We start from the raw sequence: 21,046 nt of genomic DNA on the forward strand, positions 1-21,046 counted from the left end.
CAGGACACTGCTCATGATGTTTCCCGAGCCGAAACACAGTGCGTTTTTCCAAGCCATTTGACAAAGCCCGCCCACTGAAAACTGCAGCAGATCGTGTAAAGGCGTTCAACTTTGTAACTACTGCACGCACAGGAAGCAGAATAAATTCCTCTTTTCAAACTGTCAAAGGTATGCTGCAGGACATCGCACAATCTCTTTTGAACGGGGACAAACGATTTCTTATGGGGCGCAGTAAGTACAGACGTTTATAAAGCTCCACTCATGCCGACGATGCAGCATGAAGAAGCGCAACCTAACGTTTGACAGACAAAAGCCGGGGGCCGCTACGAGCAATATGAAATCAAACTGACAGCACACGGCGTTTCGCGCTGACTCAAAAGTGATCTCGACAGATGCTGTTCTCTGCATAACGCTGAAAGAGCTAAAGAGCGTTTCTGTTGAAACGTAACAAGCTCGTTTCTTTCTATCATGATGTCACCATGACAAAATCTGTCTTTAAACACCTTGCTCAGTCTCTGACGAGACTGTCAAAAATTGCTTTCGCCGATTGTATTGCAAACCGGCGGAAGGGGGGTATTGGGAAAAGTTTTCAACTAGTAATAATCGCGCCTCGGCTAAACCTCACAGGCTACGATACTGCCACTGCGCAAAGCTGACGGTTGCCAGGAAACCGCGGGGATCCTACGGAAATCGTTATCAATCGTCTCATGGCATGTCGTTGCTGTAACGCTTCATATTTGTCGTCTTCTTCTTCTAGCTTGAGGTTTTGAAGAATTTCATGACAGACAAGGGCAACGTCGGAAACAAAGGCCGTTGTGAGAAAACCGTTGCTTATTTTCAGCAGCAGGAATACAACCCTTTAAATACAAGATGACAGAACAATGACGAAGGGCATGCCGGGAGGAACTCATGCACTACAGAGGAAAGGGGGCGGGCACGTACAGTTCACATTCAAGCCACAAGTACTCTTCTCGGATGTTGCATAAACAAATCCTAACGTCCTGAAAGCATTGCAGCATGTTTGTGTCCCACTTCCCGTGGTTGCACGACGACTGACACGAACGGACAAACACAATCTGTGGCGTTTAGAGTGACATAGTCTTGCAGGCATCGTGCTGTCTCACTGCAATACTATACCGCTGGAGGAAACAGCCCGGGTTCGATGAGCCTTGGAATGTGACTTGGAAAGTGAAGCCTTTTGAAAGAGGTAAAACACTGCTCAAAGGAACTGAGGGAGAATCTTACAGGGGATTCTGAGCAGTGTCTAAATAAATAAATTCTTCAGCGTCCGCGGATGGCATTTTGCAGCTGGAAACAGATGTCGACGCTTTTTGAACAGAGCACCAAAAAAGCGTCTTTTTTGAAGGTACAGGTATTGAGCATTGGTGGTTCAGTGGAAGAATTCTTGCCTGCCAAGTAAGAGGCTCGGGTTCGATTCCTGGCCAATGCAGTGGCTTTTGCATGCTCACCACTATACCACCAACACACGCCCACAGGATCCCAGCAGGACACCACCAGAGAATGATCACGATTTCGGAAGCTGTCTCCGGGACGTTCTGATTCCACACATCCTGAATAAATCATGATATTGTTAGTTGCTGTAGCTAGACGTTCAAATGAGTTTCATGGCCAGATGGACTGTTTCCTCCAGTGGTATAGTATTGCAGTGAGACAGCACGATGCCTGCAAGACTATGTCACGCTAAACGCCACAGATTGTGTTTGTCCGAATTTGAACTTTCACAAAATCATGCTAGCAGACAAATGCGCCTCAGAGGACTTAAGGCTGGCTTCAAGTTGGAATGATAAAGTCTCCCCGTCCGGTTAGGAAAAGGGAACTTTGTTAGACAGAAAGAAGGAAGTAACAATAACGGAGAATTGTGTGCAAGGATTTTAGAAGCTGCGCAGCCCTGCAGTTTCAATAGCCCTTTTATTCGTGTTAGATGCTGGAATTGCCTATTTTTGACGCTCTTACGAATGCGATGTCAACGAAAACAGAACAAAGCACAAAAAAACCCTCAAGCCCTGCAGTTGGATAGAATGCCGTTACACGTCCAAGCCGTATTTGACTTCATCCTACCATTGCAACACGGGGCGTATATGGAAACGAACACACGCTACGAATTGTCTCTAATCAGTCCCTACAGTTGTAAGGCGCCTGGAAGCATGCACCCCCATCATTAATCTTTGCGCATCTGTGCAAGGTAAACTCTGGAGCAGTCTTTGAAACGGCTCAAAGGAAACACGTGATTGATTCCATGTGCATCTGGTGTTCATTTCTTATTTACATTTAATTCAAGGGAAAGGCTTGGGTCAGTTTCAGACGGCCTCCAACAGCGAGATTCAAGCGCCCCACCTTCAGCCCAATCTGCGCCACCAGAACGCCAACGGCTCCTCTGCTCTCCGGGGTGCGGTTGTGACCCCGTAACCGAAAGTGTTGGTGGCAGACAAATGGAGACTAACAGGTGACGTCCTAGGACATGACTACATTGTGACACTCGGTGGGGATGGTGACCATTGCTTGGAAAAGAGTGCGAGGCCCCTTTAGAAAAACATTTTGTTAACAGGCATTCTGCCTCAGCCTAAACACCTATAGCTTGAAAAGCGCATGCTATTAGACAGGCACCTCTGCAAGACCTTAAGAGTCTCTTAAACTAGTGATAGTAAGGTGTTCCCAATGGGCGATGTTCGGCTTTCAAATCATCTCTCCTTGGAAGCGCCGAGATGCAGCTGTTTAAGGCTTAGAAGCAGCTGACTGTTTCACTACCTAGCTGATCACTGTCAGTCAGGGAGCTCAGAGGTGAAAAGCCTGTCTGAGAGACAATTCGCCGTCGATCAGTTCAATATGTTCCGTACCAGCTCGGCGCACCTGAGATCATCTTGGTAGCCGTGTAGCTCAGATGAGCGAGAGCGTGTGTGTGTGTACCACCGTGATTGGATGCCGGTCCTTCTCAGGTCACAGTAAACCTTCTGCTGCCTAACTTCCCTTATTTTTGGGGATCCCTTTGAAAAAGCAAAGGAAAAAAAAACTGGCTCTTCATCAGCGTGATCAACCTCACCCAGTGTGGCGCAGTGGCCTAATGGCTAAGGCACTGGCACTCTAAGCCAGGGATTGTGGGTTCGAGTCCCATCTGGGTTGCTCCTGTCCCCTTTTGAGAGTACAAATGTCCTTGCAATTTGCGAAGCTGCAACCCCACCTTACTCAGTGAGCGTCTCTGCTTTTCTCTCACATACAGTTGGGAGAAAAACTTTTGTAAACAGCCCTTCGGAATGATGTGGATTTCTGCATGAATGGCTCCTAACATGTGATCTTATCTTTATCTTAGTCATAATAATCAATAAAGAGAGTCTGATTTAACAAACAACACACGCCCAACATTTGACATTGCTGTTTTAACAAATGTTTTAAACAATCAAGGTCATTGATGGAAAAAGTACGTGAACCCTTATATTAAGGAGCTAGTGGAACCTCCTTTATTGACAAAAACCTCAACCCCCACTTTCTGTAGCGGCTGGTCAGACCTGAGCAGCGGTTAGGAGGTATTTTGGCCTATTCCTCTATGCAAAACTTTCAGTTCATGTATATTTTTGGGATGTCTTGCGCTGAACGGCCTGCTTCAGATCATGCCACAGCACTTCAATGGGATTGGGGTCAGGACTCTTACTTGGCCATCCCAAAATACGGAATTTCTTCTGTTTCAGCCACTCTGTTGTTGATGTACTCCTTTGTTTTTGTCATGCTGCATGACCCAGCGTCTTTCGAGTTTTAGATCACAGGCAGACACCCTGAAATTCTGCTGTAGAATTTCCTGATACATCTTGGAATTCATCGGTCCCTCGATGATTGCAAGCCCTACAGCCTCCGCCATGCTTCCCAGGTGGGATGAGGTTTTGGAGTTGGTATGCAGTGTTTTGTTATCTCCAAACATAACGCTGTGCACATTTACCAACAAGTTCAACTTTTGTCACGTCTGTCCACAGAACATTGTTCCAGGAGTTGCTGTGGAACATCCATGTGGTCTTTAGCAAACTTGAGAGGGGCAGTGGTGGTTTTTTTGTTGGGGAGATCAGTGGTTTCCTCCGTGGTGACCTCGGATGATCACCACTCCTGTTCAGATTTCTTCTTATGGTGGACTCATGAACACAGACGTAAGACAAAGTCAACCACCTGTTCGCTAGATCCCATCCCCACTCAGCTAGTCAAAGATTCCCTCGAAGGACTGGCAGGACCTATAATTAGTATGATGAATGCATCGCTTGCGTCAGGCGTTGTACCTGATCAATTTAAGGTAGCAGTTGTTAGACCGCTCCTTAAGAAGTCAAATTTGGATCCACAAGTTCTTAACAACTACAGGCCTGTCTCAAAGGTCCCATTTCAATCTAAAAGTCTTGAGAGAATAGTTGTTGCCCAACGTCAATCGTATCTGGATTCAAATAATATAATTGAGAAATTTCAGTCTGGTTTCTGAAACTGCATTAACGAGAGTCGTAAATGATATTCTCTTAGCTACTGATGCAGGGAATGCAACAGTGCTTGTGCTTCTAGATCTTAGAGCTGCCTTTGACACGGTTGACCTCTCTGTTTTGTTACACAGGCTTGAGTTTGAGGTTGGCTTATCTGGAACCGTCCTTCAGTGGTTTACTTCACATTTTACTCATCGTTTTCATTATGTTCAAATATCTAATAATTGTACTGCTTCATCAACGTCACCAGTTCAATTTGGGGTACCAGACGGATCAGTGCCGGGACCAATATTGCTCTCTCTCTCTACATGCTGCTGCTAGGTAGGATAATACGAAAAAATAATATGAACTTCCATTCATATGCTGATGACACTCAAATAAACATTTTGTTTACACCAAACGACAACTCTTCTATTATCACTTTAGTTAAATGCATTAATGAAGGAAAGACTTGGATGTGTGAAAACTTTTTGTTACTCAACTCTGAGAAAACTGAGGATCTGTTGATCGGAGGCAACAATACTGATAGGACTACTATAACTTCAGCACTTAACTCAGAGGATTTAAACATTTGCCTCAAAGAGACAGCACGTAACCTAGGCGGCATATTAGACACAAGGCTCTTAACAACTTGCATTGTTAAGTGCCTTGGGACAACCTTGTTGTGAAAGGCGCTATATAGAAATACATTGATTTGAACTGAATTGACAATGTAAAATGTTGTGTGTTGTTTGTTAAACAAGACTGTCTTTATTTATTATTATGCGTCAGATGAAGATCAGATCACATTTTAAGAGCCATTCATTTAGAAATCCAGATCATTCGTGTTTTAAAAGTCGCGGGAAAAGCGAAACGGGTGCTTTTCCTTTGTTGCGCAGACACACGACGACACCGTAGGCGGCAGGACTTGAAGCTTCGCGGGGAGACCCCGACGGCTTTCTAATCCATCGCCCTAACCACTCGGCCACGGCTGCAGCACGCGCTGCCTTCTTGATACAGTCTAACATAGAGTGCCGGGCGGCGGCGGAACCCTTTTTCAAAGTCGCTTTCGGTTTAACAACAACAAAAAAAAATTTCACAAAATGCATGCTAGCAGACAAATGCGCCTCGGAGAACTTAAGGCTGGCTTCAAGTTGGAATGATAGTCTCCCCGTCCGGTCAGGAAAAGGGAACTTTGTTAGACAGAAAGAAGGAAGTAACAATAACGGAGAATTGTGTGCAAGGATTTTAGAAGCTGCGCAGCCCTGCAGTTTCAATAGCCCTTTTATTCGTGTTAGATGCTGGAATTGCCTTTTTTTGACGCTCTTACGAATGCGATGTCAACGAAAACAGAACAAAGCACAAAAAACCCTCAAGTCCTGCAGTTGGATAGTTGGATAGAATGCCGTTACGCCTCCAAGCCGTATTTTCAAGACGTGATTCCCTGAGTCAAAAAAATTTGTAAGTTCTTTGGATGATCTGTGGACCGATCTTTCACGATGAAGAATTCCTTAAGAAGAATAGATCTCGGCCCACCATCCCAATGCCTCCATCTCAAAACAGCAACCTCCCACTGCCCTTAGTCTGCAAGGCAGTCCTTTCAAGTGCGATGATGACGCCGGGACCTTCGTTGCCTATTGTACGAGCTGAACTTTTGTGCTCATCAATTCAACGCTCTTTCCATCAACTCATCTTGTCTTTTGACGTTTCGTGTTTTGTGCTCCTTTGACTATCGGCATATCGGGTGACTGCAAACACTGAAGTTCTTGCTTACGGAGTGTGGAACAGTGTTTTCAAGTGATCGCTGTTCTGTCATGTTGACGCCGAGTGAATCTTTCTTTGGCAACATGGGCAGGCTGACAGCAAAAGTAATGGCAAATTTCTTGACTTATTTCTGAATGTGAATGTTCTTTAGAAAAGGGATGCGGCGTTGCTTCTCCCCCGTGTAAAGGTCACGCATTCCAGACGTGGTTATGAGCGAACAGTTGCCGCAAGTGTTTGAAAAGAGCAAGAGAGGAAGCAGCCCTGCCCCGTGTGAGGATCAAACTCAGGACCTTCAGATGAAGAGACTGACACGCTACCAACTACGCCAACGAGGCCAGCTGCAGTGCACAGCCGGAAAGTTTGCCTCATATGGATTTCAGTCGCCCGTTCCCTAATCTTTAGACGCCCTCTGCTGGATGTTGCATTTGCCTTTTGATCTCACCGATACTTTTTTGGTCTGTTTCTGTTGCGAGTCCGTTTTTCAGATCTCACCTAGCACAAGTCTCTCTGGCTGAAGTGGCCTCTCTGCTTCAGCATCGTGCCCTCACTCAGCCATTAAAAACGTCACTCGGACTTCTGACATGCTGACATGAAATGTCAAGAGAGAGTGGCGGAGACGCTTAAGGCAGAGAGAAGATGAAGAGGGGGCGTGGCTGCGAAATGATTGACAGCTGCATGACGCTCTCCATGCAAGGTGTGACCACAGGCTAAAGGACACCTTTCGGCACATCAAGCTCTAAGCACACACCTGGAGGACGTGGGAAACGATCCCGCTACCTCTCGCATGCAAAGCGAGCGCTGTACCATGCAAGCTAACCCCCCTTGCTGGGGCTCATGCCTCAGTGTCGCCTAGTGCCGCTTGTTCCCCTCTTACCGGGTGCAGTTCACTGCCCTTCGTCTGCAAGGCAGTCGTGTAATTGCGGCTTTCTTGACTTATTGATGAAGGTCTGACTGGACGAGCGAATGACGCCTCTCCCCCATCCTCAAGCTCGCTGACAGGATAAAATAGAAAGTGCTGCTGTGGCTCATTGGTTTAGGGGTATGATTCTCGCTTAGGGTGTGGGAGGTCCCGGGTTCAACTCCCGGCTGAGCCCTTGTGTGCTCTTTCTGTCCTCGTCCACAAGACTGGGAACTGATATCCACATCACCTTGCAGCATCTGCTTATGGCAAACAATGGAATGTGACTAATGACTGAACGAGCCTGGTGAATACTCATCACGTGGCACAATGAGAGCGTGCAGTCAGCTGTCCAAGGCAGCAACCTCATTGCTCGTTCAAAAGAACACGTACTGAAAACTCATCACCACTATGTCGTAAATGAGCACCGCGATCGCTTGTTGTCATGCGTCCTTACTTGGGAAATGCAGAAGCAAAAACTGCCCTCTCTCAGCCACCGAAACGTGTGCGGCTCGCCTTGCACTCTCTGCGCCTCGCATATTTATGGAGCTGTCTGCTCTTCTTTCTGTTGAAGTACGCAAGTTACGGGGCGTACTGCAGACTATGATGTGCTCAATGACAGCTTTCAAGATTTGAAAACTATGAGCTTGATGGCTCAAGTCGAACGAATGTGGTTGTTACGCAATTGATGATCAAACGCACATATTCTAACGATTCGTGAGAGTATGTTCTAAAGGTCCTTGGCTCGATCCCGGGTTTCGGCATTTTGTTTCATCGCTCCCTTTGTTCCTCTCTCCAGCGCCCCCTGCCTAAAATGACGCGTCCCTTTCTCAGCCCGAAACGCAAGCGATACACCAGCAACAAACCCTACAGGTTTCCGTAGTGTAGTGGTTATCACGTTTGCCTAACATGTGAAAGGTCCCAGGTTCGAGACCGGGTGCAAACAGCCTCTTCTTGCACGCTCCTGCACTTCACAGAGGTCTTGAACCACCAGTCATTTGTTCCCAATGTATTTCCGGTGCCTTCATGCACTCTTGTACCAAACGCACGTTTTTTCTGTACCTGGAGCCGATCATTTGCAATTGGGCTGTCCCGACAGACCAAGACGAGCTCTGTCGGCTCAAAAGCAGCGCAACACCTGCGAGAACAACAGAAAGATTAGTACCCAGCAACAGGGCTGGGCGCATTGTTCCATACTCCGACCACTCTTGGTGTAAACAGGTCCCTCCTGGTCTCTGCATGAAATGCACTTTCCTGCGTTTGCTATGGTGTAACTGGCTTCCCCTGCATGGGCGAATGTGAAGAAGATCCTTAGTAAGTCATTGAAGAAACCCCGAGAAGAGGTCGGAGTGGCCTCTGTCGTTCATCAACGATCCAGTCAGGCAGTACTCCTCTGTAAAGCGCCGTTCGTTCACATCGATTGGCTTTTTTTTGCCTTCATTCATGCAAGTAGTAAAAGCAAACACCCCTATTCTGCCGTGACCCAGATTTGAACCAGGGTTGTTGCGGCCACAACGCAAAGTACTGACCACTATACGATCACGTCGAGTTACCGATACACACGTGGCAGGGCGGAAAAGGCTGTGCTCTCTTCGTGTGACATAAACGGAAAAGTCCTGACGTTGCATTTCAACTGAGTCCCAGTATACATCGACCCTTCGACACTCTGAGTGACAACTCTCTTGCGTGTTTTCTCATATTTATGTAGTTTGCTTGCATGATGCCGGGAACAGCAGGGTTGTTCGCTGCCATATGGTCTAGTGGTTAGGATTCCTGGTTTTCACCCAGGCGGCCCTGGTTCGACTCCTGGTATGGGAACGTGTCAGTTTTGCCTCCTGCTTTCCAAAAGATCAGCACCGTGTACGAAGGAGCCGCATTAAAACTACTCGAACGTGCAAAACGTGCGAGAAGAGGGGGCGCTTGTTTCCAGCCGAAACTTCTCGCGTGTGAGACCAGCTGACCATCGCTGCAGGAGGTGGGAGGGTTACTCTGGTAGACAGGGCTGACCTTCGGCAATAGGATTTATACTCTCCAAGATGATATTTGCACTTTCTGGAGAGGCGATTTTCTCCACGTCAGTAGCCCGATTTCGTCGATTGCGTGGAGAGGGCTGTAGAATGTGACACCGCCTTTCCTGCTCCGTCCATGAGAGGCGTGCTGGTCTCTGGAGAGAGAGCACGGTCCATCAGCGCACTCCAATAAAGGCACTGGAAGCAGCTGAATCGCATTGGCGAAGCTCAGCACTGGGCCGCTGGGCATGTCTTACCACAGTTTCCGTAGTGTAGTGGTTATCACGTTCGCCTCACACGCGAAAGGTCCCCAGTTCGAAACCGGGCGAAAAACAAACAGATTTCTTTTGTCGCCACGCACAAAAGGGGATTGGGGATTCGCCTAGCGCTGTGATCGAACAGACCCACTCACCTCTTAGTGTGGCAGGATCTGCACAGTGCATGTCGCAGCGCATCCTGCTTTCACTTCAATGCGCGTCCTGATGTACCCCTTGCTCCCGCGTGACAGGTGGGGACAGGTGACAGGTCCTATACTAACGAGGAAGACATCGCTCTCTCCGACCCCCCGGCATCGTGTCCTGACCCACCGTGCTGGAAGCCGACGCGTGCTGTGATTCCTTTACGGAGCAGAAATGACAACCGAGGAGCCGAGAGATCATTTCAGCATTTCGCGTCTGAACGGAAAACACAAACGACCAACTCAGAATGACTTGCCTTTGACGCTTTTCAAAGCGTTCTTTGTGCACGACGACTGCGCCGCCTAGCAGATACAAATGGGTTGTACAACTTTGAAGTAGCAAATGGAAGAGGGCTAAGCCCCCTCTCTTTTAGCCCAGGTTCGATCTGTCTCCCAGAATCACCAGGGCGCACACACACACACCCGTGCCGTTGAAGTGCTTTGCTTCATTTCTAAGGGCAACTCAACATTCACTCCTACCCCGAGTGCAGAAAAGACAGCGTCCGCAGCAACAACAGCTCAGGTCTCTGCACAGGAGCTAAGCTGCCCCCATCTCCTCTGCTCTGCGGCTCCTGCAGAGCGGAGTCCTGCCTGGAGCCGTGTTTGCAGGCGGCAGCTCCCCACGCTCTGTCTGTGCGTCGTGAAATTAATTAATAACGTTAATAAATTTATAAAGTTAATAAAGTTATAAATTTGAAATTAATAACGATATAATTATATTCATGTACCACAACACAAGAATAGTACACGCTGTACATTGTCTGTCGATAATGTTTCTGTAGTGCTTTAGTGGGTTAGGTTCCTGACTTCCATGTCACACGGTCTATGATTGAATCCCATGGAACTATGACTTTATTTTTTAACAAACATTTCTTTGAAAAAATGAAACGTTTCCCTTGGTCAGAGATTAAATAAAACCTCACTTTTTTAGGTTTTACTGTGCAGAGTGAGGTTTTACCTCACTTTTTTTGAGCAGAAGGTTTACTGTGACCTGAGAAGGGCCGGCATCCAATCACGGTGGTAAATACACACAAGCTCTCACTCATCTGAGCTACACGGCTACCAAGATGATCTCGGGTGCGCCGAGCTGGTACGGAACATATTGAACTGATCGACGGCGAATTGTCTCTCAGACAGGCTTTTCACCTCTAAGCTCCCTGACTGACAGTGATCAGCTAGGTAGTGAAACAGTCAGCTGCTTCTAAGCCTTAAACAGCTGCATCTCGGCGCTTCCACGGAGAGATGATTTGAAAGCCGAACATCACCCATTGGGAACACCTTACTATCACTAGTTTAAGAGACTCTTAAGGTCTTGCAGAGGTGCCTGTCTAATAGCATGCGCTTTGCAAGCTATAGGTGTTTAGGCTGAGGCAGAATGCCTGTTAACAAAATGTTTTTCTAAAGGTGTGTCCAAGTGGCTGCAAAAGGACAACACTCCTGGGGTGCTGTGGCTTAGTTGGTTAAAGTGCCTGTCTAGTAAACAGGAGATCCTGGGTTCGAATCCCAGCGGTGCCTTCCTTGTTCTGTCTTCTTGAACAGTACTGGTCATTATGGACAACCGCCTACAGCTAGACTTAATTAAATGCAAGTATTCATTTCCTGTCTTTAACGCGACTTGTTTTTCTTAAAATGGATGCAACTTGCAAAACATGAAATACAAACCTTGCTAATCAGCGCTAGCGGCTGGCAAAAAAAAAAATAAGTCAGCAATGTTTTTTTCTTTAACCTTAACCCTACTAATGGAGAAGAGTTAAACGACCGAGTCTATGCAGCTTAAACGGTGCGCACGTCGGGTTCTTAGCTGGTAAATCACGCTCACCCCAGTCCTTAATCTTTTAAAGAGGATACAAAATTGAACCTAATCGCCACATCACATACATCCTGTTCAATGATAAAAAGGTAACATCTATCCTCGCTCCAGACTAAATCTCACGTTGAGGGCATATTTTTTTTCACTTTACCATGAGCCGGGCTCGGCTGCACAGAGGAGAGAGCAGAGCAATGAGGTCACGGGGACAGGGGAGTCACACGCTGGCGGTTTGAATACGCGGAAGATCACTGAGGGATCCACAGTATATGGACCCTCCGTGCGCCATCAGTCCGCACTCCGGACTCTGAATCCTGCCATCCGAGTTAAGATCTCGGCGGAACCTGAGGCACAGTTCCTTCTTAAAACGTAATCTGGTGAGCATTTCTAGAATCGTACTTGTATAGATGCAGCCTTTAATGTGTTGCTAGGTTAAAATTGATGACTTCTTGTATTTCAGTAGGCAACTGCCCTCTTGATTTCGGATTTAATTTCTTTATTACAGGGGCGCTTTTATGATGACAGAGTCATGTTCAGGTACTTTGCTTGATGGAGGAAGCTCATTTCGGACTCTGTGATCTGCTCACCTGGAAAGGTCTGCTGTACTACTACAAGAGAGAAGTAGAGTCTGGAAGAAGGGACAATTTTATGATGCTTTGGAAGGTAATGTTTTTTTTTTCTTTGAAATCGAAATGAATCAGAATAGCAGTGCAAAAGACAAACTCTTGGTTTGGTTTAAAGAGATATGGTTTTAAAACAGACAACATGTAGAAAACAGGTGTTTCTCACTTTTGGAAAAGAATGGACCGGGGGTAATATTTTACTAGTTGCAGGGCTGAGCTCACTGGGTTACAGTCCTGCAGTGTCACACCAGGTCCAGTGGTGCAATGGATAACGCGTCTGATTACGAATCAGGAGATTGTAGGTTCGACTCCTGTCTGGCTCAGGTCATTTTTAAACGCACCGGGCTGCTCCCTAAGTAGTCTGTGCTACTTACTGCATTGTAATTGCACCCAGTAAGAGATTTCCTTCATGTAAATGAACTGCACCTGACAGCTTTAGAAAAACACCTGGGCTCAGTACGGTGCTGAGAACTCAGCGTTGCTGTTCTAATTAGCACGCACTGCATCGGCTATGAACCCGAACTTTTCAATTATTCCGACCAGTAAGTCAACACGTAGTCCACATGAAAGGAAGAAATATTCTCTTGTCTGTCTCTTGTTTTTATAGAACTGAATGTCCCTGACAATGTACTGTTAGTTTTAATTGAAGAACGGCATTTGTTTTCAAATATACCAGACAAGTTTACGTAACTGCTCGTGCGACACTCAGTTGTAATTAGTCAAGAAATAAAGTCAAACAACAGCTGCGGGTTTGATTCTGAACGTACAGATGCAGCCATTCAAAATGGGTGAGGTATTTCGCGGCATACCGCGACACGCCCACCGGGGTATCACGCGGTTCACGTGTGTCACGTGACTAACTATCCGGCGTCGCCTTGTAAAACCGCCAGGGGGAGCTTAACCTCTCATGTACAGCATTTGAGCCTTTAATTTTGAACTGTGTATTACAGCATGTTAATCATCAGTCATTAAAATGTTGGTATATTTTATGAAAGCAAGATTGCTCAGTTGGACAAAACCAACTGAGCTGTGCATCACACAGCTGCCAGCGCACCTCACCGTACCAGGCCACCACTGCGTCATATAGCTGCAAGCGCACCTCACCGTGCCAGGCCACCACTGCATCATACAGCTGCCAGGGCACCTCACCGTGCCAGGCCACCACTGCGTCACAACACACAGCTGCCAGTGCACCTCTACATACCCGACCACCACTGCATCACACAGCTGCCAGCGCACCTCACCGTGCCAGGCCACCACTGTGTCACAACACACAGCTGCCAGTGCACCTCTACATACCCGACCACCACTGCATCACACAGCTGCCAGCGCACCTCACCGTGCCAGGCCACCACTGCGTCACAACACACAGCTGCCAGTGCACCTCTACATACCCGACCACCACTGCATCACACAGCTGCCAGCGCACCTCACCGTGCCAGGCCACCACTGTGTCACAACACACAGCTGCCAGTGCACCTCTACATACCCGACCACCACTGCATCACACAGCTGCCAGCGCACCTCACCGTGCCAGGCCACCACTGCGTCACAACACACAGCTGCCAGTGCACCTCTACATACCCGACCACCACTGCATCACACAGCTGCCAGCGCACCTCACCGTGCCAGGCCACCACTGCGTCACAACACACAGCTGCCAGTGCACCTCTACATACCCGACCACCACTGCATCACACAGCTCCAGCGCACCTCACCGTGCCAGGCCACCACTGCGTCACAACACACAGCTGCCAGTGCACCTCTACATACCCGACCACCACTGCATCACACAGCTCCAGCGCACCTCACCGTGCCAGGCCACCACTGCGTCACAACACACAGCTGCCAGTGCACCTCTACATACCCGACCACCACTGCATCACACAGCTCCAGCGCACCTCACCGTGCCAGGCCACCACTGCGTCACAACACACAGCTGCCAGTGCACCTCTACATACCCGACCACCACTGCATCACACAGCTCCAGCGCACCTCACCGTGCCAGGCCACCACTGCGTCACAACACACAGCTGCCAGTGCACCTCTACATACCCGACCACCACTGCATCACACAGCTCCAGCGCACCTCACCGTGCCAGGCCACCACTGCGTCACAACACACAGCTGCCAGTGCACCTCTACATACCCGACCACCACTGCATCACACAGCTGCCAGCGCACCTCACCGTGCCAGGCCACCACTGCGTCACAACACACAGCTGCCAGTGCACCTCTACATACCCGACCACCACTGCATCACACAGCTGCCAGCGCACCTCACCGTGCCAGGCCACCACTGCGTCACAACACACAGCTGCCAGTGCACCTCTACATACCCGACCACCACTGCATCACACAGCTGCCAGGGCACCTCACCGTGTCAGGCCACCACTGCGTCACACATATTTCAGCGCCATATATTTCATGGATATTATGGAATATAATGGATGGATATCTTAGTTATCTTTCAAGTTCACAGGTTTGCATGCATAATTTAATTTTGAAAGCCACTGAGACATCAGGTACTACTGTTGTATTTATGAAAAAGAAACAAAACAAAAAACATACTAACAACTGTGCCATCCTACTCCTTAGTTAATACATTTTATTATTCATAAACAGTTAACATTGTTAGCAAAATATTTTGAATTATATTTAACCCTATTTTATCTTTAGTTTTGTATTTAACTTATTATATGATAGTCAGACTTAATGTATATTTGAACAATGAAAATATATTTTTACAAGATTTTACATTCACTTTAATGCACTTAAAATTAATATGGTTAATAATAGTAAACTGTAACATGCTGTAACAAGATCGGTTAAACTGCGAAGAAAATGCTTTCAGAGAAAATGTTTCAGGTGTGAAGAACATAGATGTCCAATGCAATTTCAACCAAACCTGTTCCCACACACCCTGCCCCCACTACCATTAGAATAAACACAAACATTTTAGCGTTTCATTCTGAGCAGAAGACCCTCACACCTGAAGAGTGCTGGCTGTGACGAATTAAACCGGTTTTACAGGTTTCAATCACAGACCATGTGACATGGGACTCAGTAAACTAACACACAGCGCCACTGGATTTGATAATACCTAACCAAAATCCGCAATATGGAAACAGAACCTGTGTAATTGTTGATAGATGATGTACTCGTAACATTTTTTCAAGACGAACTACAACATTTAAAAAATGACTTGTATGTACTTGATATCTCTAATCAATCCACGGGTCCCAGCACAAAACGAAACTAAAACGCATACCGTTTCGCGCTTCTTATTAGTTGCTCAAAAGTAATTTGACCGTATGAAATGCATAATATAAACCTAGAAACATATACGTGAGCAGTACTTAAGCACTGTAGTATCGGTGTTAAGACATACCTCTCAAATACTGTAAATCAAGTTAAAAATATCTCAAGACCGATTCTGGTCGTTATGAAACCATGTTTCGTGTATGTTTTCTTTTTCATCTTGAAATAACTCATTTCTAAATACCTTTTTCACTGTTAACATCTTGCAGCAACTTTGTGACAAAATATACACTCTGACAGTTCATCCTGCTACCAACATTAAATAAAACAAATCTTAAGATTTCTATATTTATGTCTTTATTTAGTGGTTTCATTAGTGACAAAGGCTAAACTTTCTTGGAAAAATGTATTTTATTTGTTGCGGAAAAAACTGACTTGCTTTAACAAAATATGTTTACAAATCCTTTCACCTGGCATTTTCGTAGTTAGAAATTATGGAACGCTCTGTTAAAAGCAAGGGAGTTTTTATGTCCGTTGCAGTTCTTTTGCAACATGAATATAATTATATCGTTATTAATTTCTTGAGATACGTGATTCCATATTATATTCCCTTTTAATCAAATTCTAAAAGTATGCTTGTTGACTCCGGTATCACGTTAGTTAAAGACTTCGAAGCTTACAATGGTTAGGGAGAAATGGAATACTGGTGTGTATTTTTTTCTTTAAAGTACCAAGACCAGCTATATACTGTATGTTTACGTTCCAAAATTAATATCGTTTATGGCCTTCACACGCGTTACAGTATGCTCCTATTCTTTTTATGCTCAGGTACTAAGATTTCCCTTCAGTGGCAAAATTCAATATCTACAACGGGCACAGTAAAGACGTTTACAGTAAGTCTTTCTACGACAGACCAATGGACCACGAGTGCCCCTGTCAGTCAACCAATCACGCACCGCCTACCGGTCAAAGGCCTTTTCTAGGTCTACACTTAAAATGCACAGAGGGAGGGAGCGATCCTCTGAGTACAGACAGACATCCCTCAACAAGGCCAGGTTGTCGCTCATCAGGCGTCCTGCTATCCCACAAGTCTGTTCTTTCCCTACCAGTGAGGCCACTACATTTTGTAGGCGCAGGAAAAGGGCTTTGGAGAGGATCTTAGTGTCCACGCCTAACAGGCTGAGGGGTCTCCAGTTCTTTATGTTATTCTTTGCTCCTTTCTTAAACAAGAGAGAGATAGTGCCTTCTCTTAAGGAGTCAGGCAGCAATTCTGTCTTATAGCTTTCCACGAATAGGAGCAGTAGCGGATCCTGAAGCAGATCCCAAAAGGTGCAATAAAATTCTTTAGGGAGCCCGTCAGCACCCGGAGTTTTCCCCTGCTGTAAGCTCTCCATAGCCTGTCTCAGCTCTTCTACTGTCAAATCCCTCTCAAGTACTTCCCTATCTTCTTCACTCAAAACGTTTTCTAGCTTTGAGGTAAAAAAATGAATTTCTTCATCCTTTACCTCTGTAGAGCTGTACAGTCTTGAGTAGAAGGCCTCGGTGCAGGAGAGAATAGCACTCGGCTCTGTTCTCTCTCGTCCCTCCTCATCAACTACACTTTCCATGACAGACTTGGAGCCTACCACTTTCCTGAAAAAGAAGCGAGTACACTTCTCATTTTCTTCCAAGAACTGCACTCTGCTTCTTAACAGCACTCCTCGACTACTTTCTTCGGCTATGCTCCGGATGTCCTTTTTTAAAAGGGCGATATCCTCGAGCACATCGAAGCCACTGTGCAGCATCGTGTAGAGACGCTGCAGCTGCCTCTGTTTCCTGACTAGCACTCCTCTCCGTCTGGCAGCAGCCTTCCTTCCCTCAGCCATGAAAAAGGCCTTTGTCCTCACCTTCACCTCCTCCCACCACTCTCCTACTGACCCGTACAGACACTGCAAGGACAGCCACTGTGATAGTTTCTCCTTGTAGCGGGATACTACCCCCTCGTTCTCTAGCAGCTTTGTGTTGAGTTTCCAGAGGCCTGGGCCAAAAACAGTCCCGCCCTGGAGTTCCACTCTACACCCTAAAGCCTGATGATCTGAGAAGAAGACAGGCTGAAGAGTGACCCCAACAACTTTCACTCTCTCTGAGACAAAGCAATAGTCAATTCTGGAGCTGCTATTCCTCCCTGACCATGTATATCCTGCTGTTGTGGGATATATACATCTATATGTGTCTGAGAGTTTAAAGTCTTTTTTGTCTCACTAGTTACCTTCTTCTTTTTCTTTTTCTTCTTACCAATTTCCTGCCAGCCATCCTCTGAATGAGCCTTCATCAGGGTGGCAGCAGTAAAAGCATTCACGGAGTCCATTTCAAGGAAGGGGGTAGAGGGAGGGGTGGAGGGGTTCCAGCTGTCCCCATCGCCATGCTCTCCTTCCTCCTCGCTCGGGGAGAAAACAGAGTCATTTTTCCTTTTCCTCAAGTCCAGCTCCTGGGAGCACTGAGGGGAAAGGGGTGCAGCCAATGCACCAGTCTCCTCTTCCCCCTCACCCACCAGCTGCTGCAGATCCTCCGTGATGGACTGGATGGAGGAGAGGAGGGCATCTGTAGCACTTGCAGAGTCTGAGAAAAGCAGCTCCGCTGAATCCTGGGTCTCCTCGCTGGACCCGCTCCACCGGGGGGCCCCACACTGGCCCTCGTTCTGAGGAGCAGGAATGGGGGAGGGGTCCTCGCTGTTCTCGGGGGTTTTCAAACCCTCGTGCTTGTCTGGTGCAGTCTGCGGTTGTGGGGGCGTAGTGGATTTCTCTTCCACCGGCCCCAGCGCCACAGCAGGACTGATCCTGGCTGGAGCCTGAGACTCTTTGTCCAACAAGGGTTCTTTGTTTGACTTGTTGTTTGCTTTGGCTTTTCGGGCCGGTTTGGCTGAAACAAGCACTGCCTCATCCTTTCTCATTTTGAGTTTATTGGCGTAGGCGTGAGGGCAGTTCTTAAAAACGTGTCCTTCCGAGCCACATAAATTGCACTTTGGCAGCATTGAACAGTCAGAGGCTAAATGTCCCTGTTTGCCACAGGTCTTGCAGCATTTCACAGTGCAGGACGATGCCAGGTGTCCCACAGCACCACAGCGCCGACACACCTTTGGTTGTCCCACATAAAAAACATAGCCATTGCAGGCGCCCAGCCGGATTGTAGAGGGCAGGTGCCTTAAGCCTCCATTTACATTGTCCGGTAGCAAGCAAACCTCGAATTTCCTTGCTCCTGTTTTTATACCGTCAACATCTCTAACCTCAGTTCCATGGTGGACGATGCAGTACTGGTTAAGCCAGGTGTGAATGTCCTCCGTCTTTGCCAGTTCCGAGAACACAACAACATGCACCGTTTTCCTCTCTCTCCGTGTCAGAGGCTGCAAGATGATCTTCTCAAGGGCAGGAACTTTCCCTCTTTTTGCCTCAAACACATCCACACATTGTTCAAACAGAGAATAGGTAGCAAAAACAACCTCAGATGCTTTCTGACCTGGGAGAGCGAAGATGAAATCCAAGTGCCGAGGTTCAAAGCCAAGTTCCTTCTGTAACACTTTTCTGCTGAACTGCATACGATCCAATTACTGCATACGCCAGTAATTCAAGATGGCGCCATGTTAGTGGCAGCCTGCTACAGCAGCTCCGTGTCTTTTTGTTGTCTTTTTGTTTCTTTCAGTTAGTAAATGCTAGTGTGTTAGTGTTTTTTCTTCATACCTTTGCCGGCAACTAGATTTGCGATCACAACATGATGGATACTAGGAAGCTGAGAAACTTTTTCTTGTTTTTTCTGATACTCGGACCTCTGTGGCTATCGAGTTGCAATGCCGATAGCCACAGAGGCATTGTCTACACGCGGGACCAGCTGATCGCGCTAGCGCGTCCGCCTCTACTCACTGGAGAGAAGCCATCGGTGCCGGAGGAGCTGAGGAGGAGAAGCCGAGGCTGTAGGGCTGGTGCGACGCGAAAGGCGAAGAGAAGGAGATTTAAACCCTACCTTCCTTCGATCATCATGGGAAATGTGCGGTCCTTAGCGAACAAGATGGACGAACTGGGAGCATTGGTGAGAAGCCAGAGGGAGTATCGTGAATGCAGTATCATGTGTTTCACCGAGACGTGGCTGCAGGAACTTATTCCGGACTCGAACGTTACCATCGGCGGCTTTCAGACGGTGCGGGCGGACAGAAATACCGAAAGCGGTAAGAGGAAAGGAGGGGGGCTCGCGGTGCTTGTAAACAACAGATGGTGTAATCCTGGACATATTCATGTTAAGGAGCGCGTCTGTAACCCGGACATTGAACTGGTAGCCGTAGGACTGCGTCCGTACTATCTGCCGCGGGAGTTTACATGCGCCATCTTTGTTGTTGTTTACATTCCACCTACGGCAAATGCAGAGGTAGCGTGTGACGTCATAAACACAGTCACAGCCAGGCTACAAACAAAGCACCCAAGCGCTTTTATAGCTATTTCAGGAGACTTTAACCACGTATCTATTTCCACCACTCTGCCTACTTTCCACCAGTTTGTTAAGTGCCCGACCAGGGAAAACAAAACACTGGACTTATTATATGCCAATGCTAAGGATGCATATAGTTCCACAGCCCTTCCCCCCCTTGGCAGATCAGATCACAACCTTGTCTTGCTTACACCACTATACAAGCCTATTGTCCAGCGCCAACCTGTGACCATGAGGACCGTGAGGAGATGGTCTCAGGAGGCTATGGAGGATCTACGTGGTGCTTTGGAGGCCACCAACTGGGATGTGCTGTGCGAACCACATGGGGAGGACATAGACAGCATGGTGGACTGTGTCACTGACTATATTAACTTCTGCGTAGACAACACCATCCCCACCAAAGACGTACACTGCTTTTCAAATAACAAACCCTGGATCACCAGCGACCTGAAGGCTCTTCTGAATGACAAGAAGAGAGCCTTTAGGAGGGGAGATAAGGAAGAGGTCAAGCGTGTACAGAGGGAGCTAAAGCAGAAGTTAAGAGAGAGCAAGGATGCCTACAGGAGGAAGGTAGAGGACAAGCTGCAAAGGAATAGGGTGAGAGATGTATGGAGCAGCATGAGAGAGATCACTGGCTTCAAACAGGCTGGGGTTGCAACAGAAGGGAACCTGGAGATGGCCAACAAGTTGAACCAGTTCTTTAACAGGTTTGATTCTGGGTCCTCTGTGGCGCAACACCCATCCCCCCACAGCCACACGCTCCCTAACCCTTCACAGCTGCAACTGCCCAACACCTCCTCCATCCCCCCACAAACATGGCCGCCTACAGCTACAACCCCCGACGGCTGCTCACCCACCCATCCCCCACAGCTGCCACTCTCCAACACCTCTGCCATTAACACCTCCGGCACTGAAAGCACTATGAGCATCATCCCCCGGGCCAGGCTGACCATCACAGCTGACCAGGTGAAGAAGGAGCTGAAGAGGCTGCACGGGGGTAAGGCCACAGGACCAGATAACATCTGTCCCAGAGTTCTGAGGGCCTGTGCTGATCAGCTGAGCGGAGTGCTCCAGCGACTGTTCAACCTGAGCCTGCGCTTGGAGAGAGTCCCGGTGCTCTGGAAGACATCATGCCTGGTCCCGGTACCAAAGAAAGGGCGCCCCTCTGTCCTCAACGACTACAGACCAGTTGCACTGACTTCTCACATCATGAAGACACTGGAGAGACTGGTCTTATCCCACCTGAGACCCATGGTCAGCTCATCACTGGACACCCTACAGTTTGCCTACCAGCCCAGTGTTGGTGTGGAGGATGCGATCATCTACATGCTGC

At 47.6% G+C, this 21,046-nt stretch overlaps 3 non-coding genes across 3 annotated transcripts; 2 read left to right on the forward strand and 1 right to left on the reverse strand.

Annotated features, from left to right (window-relative positions):
• Positions 1 to 512: 512 nt before the first annotated feature.
• On the reverse strand, positions 513 to 654 carry LOC138234861 (U4 spliceosomal RNA). Its single transcript, XR_011187936.1, has one exon. It is a non-coding gene; the product is annotated as a U4 spliceosomal RNA (small nuclear RNA).
• An 8,196-nt stretch (positions 655 to 8,850) lies between these two features.
• trnae-uuc (transfer RNA glutamic acid (anticodon UUC)) lies at positions 8,851 to 8,922 on the forward strand. The gene has a single exon. It is a non-coding gene; the product is annotated as a tRNA-Glu (tRNA).
• Positions 8,923 to 11,011: 2,089 nt separating this feature from the next.
• Positions 11,012 to 11,085, forward strand: trnat-agu (transfer RNA threonine (anticodon AGU)). Its single transcript has one exon. It is a non-coding gene; the product is annotated as a tRNA-Thr (tRNA).
• Positions 11,086 to 21,046: the final 9,961 nt, after the last annotated feature.

This window comes from Lepisosteus oculatus, unplaced genomic scaffold, assembly GCF_040954835.1.
Source record: "Lepisosteus oculatus isolate fLepOcu1 unplaced genomic scaffold, fLepOcu1.hap2 HAP2_SCAFFOLD_76, whole genome shotgun sequence".
Classification (NCBI taxonomy): Eukaryota; Metazoa; Chordata; class Actinopteri; order Semionotiformes; family Lepisosteidae; genus Lepisosteus; species Lepisosteus oculatus.